The following is an 8646-nucleotide window of genomic DNA, read 5'->3' as shown; positions in this document are numbered from 1 at the left end:
AATGACTAAAACTGTAGTGATAACAAGTGGCATCGACGTATATGCGTTCGGGTGGGTGAGCGGCGGAAATTTCGGCAAGAAAAGTGAGTAAAAGAATTCTAAATTTTTCCTTATCATTTTTATTATTATTATTTGGGGCTATTCCCAAATTCAAACGTGAAAACCGGGTTAATAGGAGTTACTAAGATACTTTTCAATTAAAAAAAATGATTTCAAAAACCACAACTTTGATTTCTGAAAGTATCGACAATGATTTTTTTTTTTTTCATTAGCTAATTTTTTCTACAAGCATTACGTTACACGTAAAAAATATTTTTTTCTGCGAGATTGGCGAGAATCAGCCATACCTTACCGAGGCCGCGCATCGATACATAGGTTAAGAGGCTTTCGTTGTCATAGCAACGAGTGATGCGGTTCCCTCGTAGCTTCCTCTTCACTGCAAAGTTAACCTGAAACGGACTATAGCTACTTTGTCAGCCGGGGCAAGCCCGCATTTTGGCACACCCTCGTAATGTAGAAGGAGCGGTTAAACCGTGAATTCTGGCCTCCCTTTAGTCTAGCTCGGGGGCACTAAATTTTCCCGAAAAGTTTTTTTTCAAAAACTTTTTTTTCGTGGCGTTTTTTTAAATTCAAATCAATTTCCTTCCACTTTGGAAAAAATAATTGTGAATCTGACATTCTATATCAAACTAGCGGTAATACCTGGCACTGCCCGGGTGTTTTCTTCATATGCTGGGCGCATTAAGAAAATGACAAATTATTGTTTGGGAACCAAGGTAACAAAAGTAGACATTCCAAAAGTCATTGTTGCTAGAGAATTTTTTGACCATATCATGCATTTGCCCAACTCTGATGAACTTTTAAAGTAGCCTATCGTTCAAGTTGAGGTCTGTTTCCTACACATACAAAACTTGGCAAAGATTGGTATGAAATTGTAGATTTGTACAGAGAACATACACACACAACACACAGAAAATAAATTTTATATACAAGGTATCTTGTAAGTGCTAATGCGACCTTTATCTCATCAACCGTCCGTCGTAGAGATATGATTCCAATTTCAAAAATGCTCAAAAAGTGTTAAAAAAGTACACGCTACTAGTTTCGAGAGTGAAAATAGTGTGTGGAAAAATAAAATATCTAAATTTTTATACAGTCCCCTTGTTCTCTAACTTCCAATTAGAAAGTTGTTGCGTTGTCTCTTCTGATCCCAAAAATTTTTTTTTTTACTGCAATATTCACTGAGATATTTGAATTTCAAAATCGGAGAGAAGTTATGAAAGAACAGCAATAAAACCAACGGACAACGTTCCTTTTCTTCATTTTTATGCTGCCTTTTCAAAACTTTTCCCCAATTTTGGAATTTAAATACCACGGTGAATATTTCAGTTTAAAAAACCATGAAATTATTTTTGTTCTTCTCAGGAGATACAGGGGAACAACTTTGTAATTGGAAGTTAGAAAACAAGGGGTCGTATAAAAATTTAGATTTTTTTTATTTTGTCACACACTGTATTTTCGCTCTCAAAACTGGTACAGGGTAATTTTTAAACGCCCTTTGAGCATTTTCAAAATTGAAACTATACCTCTACGATGGACGGTTGATGAGATAAAGGCCACATTAGCACTTACAGGACACCCTGTACATAGATGTCGAGTTTTTCGTTTTACAAGGTCATTGCTAGTGAAATTTGAACATTATTTTTATTTGTGAAAAAGAACTCTAGGCCATGGTAAGTTGTTTTAGTGCAAACCGCACTTTTTTATGTAAATTGGATGTTCGTTATAAATTTAATATTCTTTGAAGATGCGGTTTTCTGTACGTCATTTTATACTCGATAGGATAATGTATAGCCTCTGGAACAGTGTTTCCCAAAGTGGGCAATATCACTCCCTGGTGGGCGATGGAATGGTTCAGGGGGCGATAGATGATACTACTATAACATAGGATCCTATGGGTTTGCTTGAATCGTGGGGCGATGAGAGAAAAAACATTTCTGAAGGGGGCGATGGAAGAAAAAGTTTGGAAAACTATGCTCTGGAACAGTGGTTCTCAACCGATGCTCCGTGGAGCCCTTGGGGCTCCGTGTGCACTTCCCAGGGGCTCCGCAGCCACTCGAGGAAAATAAAATAAATCAATAAATTTGATAAATAAATAAAAAAAAGAGACCTAAAGGGATCCGCCATAAAAATGGTATACTAAACAGGACTTCAAAAAAGGTTGAGACTCGCTGCTATAGAAGATGCAACTAGAAGAAGTATATAAAGACGCCATAGAGGATAACTGAAATTCAAAGAAATCCTTCAACAAAAGAAGTTTCTAAAAAAGAAAAATAGATTTTCGTAGTTTTTCACGATTCGCCGTAGTTGAGTATTCTATGGTAGAAGTCAGTAGAAACTACGAAAATTCCGTAATAGTTGGCAAGTATGTACTCTACTGTCTAAGTGCATTACTGGCATTTTTCCTTTCCTGGTATTTGCTGCGCTCTTTATTTTTTGTAGGAAAAAATGTTTTAACTGCCGAAGAAAAAGTTAAAAATCATGAAGTTGCTAGAAAAGGAGCAAAAAGTAACAGTAACTTGGTTTACGAGTGTTTCGCAAGACGAAAAAAAATTGTCAACTAATTTTATTTATTTTTATTTATTTATACAATATTGATTGGCCGAGGCCTATACAAGAGGATGCGGAATTATATATGGCAAAAGTGTCGATTGATGGTACGAGAAAATTCTGAAATCGTAGTGCAATCTACAATATTTGATGGTAGGTTGTTCCAGTCGATAATAGTTCTTGGGAAAAAGCTAAATTTGTGACAATCTGAAGAGGCAAAGATGGGCTGTAATTTTTTGGAATGATTGAGTCTAACAGAGAAATGTGAAGGTTGGATTAGAATATTGGATGTGTTAATATTAAAAACCCCATGGAGGAGTTTGTAAAGAAAAGTTAAACGAGAGATAAGTCGAAGGGAGGAGAGCGGTTGGATATTGAGTTGTCGCTTGAGTTCCGTTATGGAGACAGATGAAGACCAACAGTTAAAAATGAAACGAGTGGACTTATTTTGGATAGATTCTAATTTGTCCATGTTGGTTTGGGTGTGGGGTTCCCAGGCTTCACAGGCATAGGAGAATTTTGTTTTGATAAACGAGTAATTTCTCACATTACCAGCAAAAATTTTAAAAGTTTCAACGGATTGTGACTCGATAAACATGAAAAATGTCTCGCAATACAAATACTTTATAACTAGAACTTATCTGTATATCTTACTATTCGTTATAGAATTTTATAAAGTTTTAAAGTTTGAAAAAAAATTAAATTTCAAAAATATATGATTTCAAAAAATTTTAAAAATATTTCTATTGGTCAGTTGCTAGATCGGAGATTCATTTTACTAGCACATGTCGAATAACTTGAGATGTAAAATTCTCGAGAATAATCTTTTGGAGAATATTCTCTGGTAGGACTACTATTATAAATAACTTGAGAATATTCTTATAAGTTCTTGATGAGAATATTCTCCTGTTATTTATAATATAGTTACATATAGTATACTTGAGAATATTCTCTGGAAGGACTACTTTCATAAATTAATGGGGGATATTCTTATAGAAAATAATAAGAATTATTCTGAAGTTATTAATAATAGTCCTAGCAGAGAGTATTCTCGAATATTCTCCTTGATAAGAATATTCTTCTGTTACCGAAATCTTTCCAGAAAGTATTATCAAGAATATATGTAATAACATGTATTATAATAAATAATCTCGATAAATAACTTGAGAATAACAATTATTTTCGATAAGAATATTCTCTAGTATAATTTATAATAGTAGTCCTTTGAGAGAATTATTCTCATGAATATTCTCTGTTCCCGTCAAGATGGGAACATTGAAGTTTGTAGACCACAATATTTAAAGCAAGAAAATTAAACCAACAGGGCTGAATTGCACAACTTTTAAAGAAATGTGAGTGATACTTAATTTAAGTGTATATGTGCATGGAAGAAAACAACAGTTCTGTATCTTAAAATGAAGGTGATTATATAAGAATAGCTTCCCCTTTATCAATCAACTTTGGTTTAATTTCTTTTGTTGTGAACTTATTTCTGAAAATTTATTTAATTTTGAAATATTTTTTTAAGGTTTTAATCTAAATGTTTCTAAAATCTTTATTACCAAACTTTTAAAAATTCTCATCATGACCTGGAGAATATTCTCGAACTAAGTTGTCATTGAGGGTGATTATACCAAAAATTGTTTTGTTGTAAATGTTTCAGACAATGAAAACTGATTTATATTTAACAATATAAACAAAATTATTAAAAAAATTTAAATTATTTAAAAGAAAAGTGAATATTCTCGATTATTCTCTAATTTTTACATCCAGGAGAATATTCTCAAAATATTCTCGCTCTCCGAGAATATTCTCACCTCACATCTCTACGAATAACAAACACATGTTTCTCTTTTGATTTCTCTATGCTCCTCAATCAGTTGAATTATGAATCTATTTGATTTTGCGCATTGCAACATTATATTGATTTTTGTTATTTATTTGTACTTATCTGAAAATCATGTACAATGTGCATTTAATATAATTGCACTCCATGCTGTTGCCAAAAATACTACAAATTATGCGGAAGTTTTGTTTCGACATTTGATTTTTTTTTTCGAACCCCTCTTTTCGTAAAACTGTGTGTGTGTTTTTCTAATATATCGTTTTTCTGTTTTAATTTGTTGATATTGTTCACTAATAAGCAATTGTGTTCCTTATTATTCATTACAAATTTGCAATGTATCATCCAATATGGGTCTCTACACCCCTTGGCTGATTTTTTTTTGTCTCATCTTGTACTTATGTAAAAAATTGAAACAATAAAAAAATTTCTGCAAAATTTCGGAATTTTTGGTGCAATAATTATTTTTTAATCTTACGGAAGAGCTCAGAAACTGCAATCAGGAAAATGGCGTTCAAAGCGTCTTGTATACATTTTCACCAGGGCAGGACTAATCGCCAAAAAATCGAGGCAACGCAACAATGTTTTATGCGCCACAAAATGTTTTACCTGAAGAAAAAGGTCCAAAAAATAATGCTTCTTTTGACTTTTTCAGGGCATAGTTCATGGCATCTTTCATGTTGGCAGATATGCTGCTATAAATTCCAAACATTTTTGGCTACTCTCAGCCTGCAAATTAGTAACTGCAAAGAAAATTTTTGGCGCCAATACCAATTTTTAGTCGCCGTGGTGACCTGGCGCCTGGCGTCCAGCCTTGATTTACACCTTAATTCATTACTTCTTTCTTTCATTTTAAAATAACCAACGAACCGATTGACAAGCAATTTTTTGCATTTGATTTGAAGTTGAATGAAATATTTTTCAAAGTCATCTTTTAAAAATAGATTTCAGGGGTCGTGACACCCCCCTTAAACCAATATAGAATAACTTGTGGATAGGAGTGCCACCAATACTATTTTGCAAATCCAATAAACCAGTGTTTCCCAAAGTGGGCAATATTGCCCCCTGGTGGGCGATGGAATGGTCAGGGAGGCGATAGAAGCTACGAGTATAACATAGGATCCTATGGATTCGCTTGAGTTGGGGGGCGATGACAGACAAAATTTCTCCGAACAAGGGGGCGATGGAACAAAACGTTTGGGGAATAAACGATTAGCACACAATCTGGACCAGAGATTCTCAACCTTTGGAAGAGCCTACGGCCTAGTTTAATTAATTTTATAAAGTGGAAGCCCATTTATACATACGCCTAACGGGATATAAATGGGCATAATGAAACAGTGAATCAATCACTACCCGGTTTGATTGATGTCAAGGCCCGATATCGGGCCGCGTCCCGGCGGTGGAAAAACTGAATTTAAAACTCTGTTGCTCGAATTTGGACTTATTTGAACCAGTAGAACGCCCTCCTCAATAGGATTGGGAAATTTTAATTCAATATCCAGTTTCCTGTATATAAAAGAATCAATGAAAACAATTTTTTACAGTTCCTGTTTCAAACTGAAAATTTACTATCTATTCTTGAGAAATAAATAGTCGATAAAATAAAACTAGAGAAGAGTATAAATGTCAACTTACACTTTTTTGAGAATTAGAAATAGGTTTTTCTTATTTGATTAGTACATAATTCATTAATGAATAAAAGTGAATGTGCTTTTTTTATCTAAATTTTTCATAAGGCTCCTTTACTAATTGTAAGTTTTAGCGCACAATACTGTTTTTGTATACAGCTTCTTAAAATAGTTATGACATTTTAAGAAACCGCACGTCATTTGAAAAATTTTGTAACTGGAAATATACTTCTAAACTAAACTCAACAGAAATTAGTCTGTATAAAAAATTAAAAAACCCTATTGTCACTGTGTGCATATTAGGGTTCCCGGGATCCCACACTTAAAATGCACCCGGGAGTTTTTCGGGAATCTTACCGTCTTTCCAGGAATTTCGTATAATAGGCTTACATTTTTTTTTTTGCAACATTGGAAAAATCACAAAATAGTTCGAATGAAATATATTCATGCTTGAAATGATTTCATTGTATATGCTCATATTATTCATGTCCAACAATCATAGCTTTAGTAAAGAATAGAGAGAAAAATACCTTATATTTATACAATTTACTTAATTGGCCGGACTTGATTTCCACAGCGACAAGTGGGACATTTACTCGGGGACTCACAATTTTATCTCCTGAATTGAAAAAGTATATACTCACTAGCAAATGTAAAAAATATATATTCATTACGGGGGGTGGAGTTCTACTTTTCCAGGGTCCTTTCTGTTTTTTATTGCCGAATAATACAGGGTGTTTCAAAAAGAATCATCCGATTTAAAAAAAATCGTAGCTCTTCAGCTTTTAATCCATTTTGATCGAGGTAGGTAGAAAGAGGGAAATCTCGAGTTTCACACGCAGCTGCCGACAGATAGCGCTAACGCTCTTCCTTCGGCCGCCACTTCAGTGTTTGTCAAGATTGGCTTTTCCCACAGTTAGAAACCGATTCGGATGACTTCATTTTCCAGCAGGACGGGGCACCACCACACTGGAGCTTGGACGTTCGAGAATTTTTGAACAATAGCATTCCTAAACGATGGATCGGCCGTACGGGACCTGACGATTCAGTTAAACATCACTAACCTCCAAGGTCACCGGACCTCACAGTGTGCGATTTCTTTTTGTGGGGGTTTATAAAAGACTATGTTTATATGCCTCGCCTTCCAGCTACATTAGCCGAAACTGAAGATACGCATAACAGCAGTCATGGAAGCAATGAATGCAAGCATGCCCGCGCAAAAGTTTGGGATGAATTTGACTACCGTATAGACATATGCCGTGCATCCCAAGGTGGACATATTGAGCACCTTTAATTTGGTAGGAAAAACTTTGTGATTAGCCATGTAATATAAAATTAATCTTAATGTCTATGTTCAATATTTTTCGTGATATACGCATTTCAAATCGGGTAATTCTTTTTGAAACACCCTGTATTACACTCCTTGATATTATTAATATTATCCTCAACTTTGTTATCTGAGAAGTAATTTCTTTTTCGGCTCTCTTTTACTTTCGTGAAGTTTGAAATTTTTGTATGTGGTACCCGATAAATTCACTTCCCTGATAACCGAAGTCCCACTATACTCCCGGCAAACATCGACGAAAAAAAAAAATTCTCAAGTCCAAAAACTCGGGTAGTACATCACCAAAAATTCATACCAAATTAAAATAAAAATTCATGTCATTATAATTTATATCAGCAAAAAGATTATGAACCAGTGTAATTATTTCTCGAGTTCTTTCAAGTCAGTTTTCCAAGCGTATTTGTCTCCCCCCTCCTTCTCAGATAATATTTTTCTCACCCCAGCCCCGCTTCAGACATTCCAGAAGATCTCATATTATATCTGTGACTTCTACCTCTCCCACATAGCCGTTTCATCATCGCTCTCAAAGGGCGATATTACCTACTTCGGGAAACGCTGTTTAAAGAGCTTTCGTGCATAGTTTCTCATCTTTGCTCATAATTTAGATGTAATCCAATGCAGGAGTGCAACTAGATGCTTGGTCAGCTGGGCAAGTGCTCCCTTGTAATGTTGAAGGAGAGGTAGAAAGGGAAAATTTGTGCCCTCTCCGGTCCGGCAAAAGACTCCCTCCCCCCTCTGCGGCCCTGATCCAATGTAAGCAAAATGGACATTTTCTACAGCACGTCTTTTTGTTATTAAACTGCGCACAAATCTAAGTGATGACAGAATAATTTGTGTTTTTTGAAACATTATTTCGCCGACAGGAAAAAGGTTGTAATGGCTTTGATAGATATGTAAAATAATTGTGTTTTGTTAAAATATTGATCTTTCTCTCGTAATACTATTATATTCGAATAAAATTTATGTTACATTTATAATTTACATTGTTTATTTATTCCTTATATTTGCAATCATTGCTATGTCACGTAAATTTTTCCAATTATTAAAATATTAACTATTAATATACAGGGTGCATATGTAACAGGGCTTATGGCATTTTGTGGTGAACCGTTGATCCTAGAGGCATACTTTCAATTAGAAAAAATATCTAAATAACGTGTAGTACTCAGATATGTCATTCATGTTGCAAGGGGTTGTGTAGTTATTAAAATTAAAAT

Source organism: Pholcus phalangioides, unplaced genomic scaffold (assembly GCF_987345545.1).
Source record: "Pholcus phalangioides strain wild (caught in Gottingen) unplaced genomic scaffold, Ppha-v1.0 ptg000011l_1, whole genome shotgun sequence".
Classification (NCBI taxonomy): Eukaryota; Metazoa; Arthropoda; class Arachnida; order Araneae; family Pholcidae; genus Pholcus; species Pholcus phalangioides.
Note: the sequence above shows the minus strand (reverse complement) of the source record.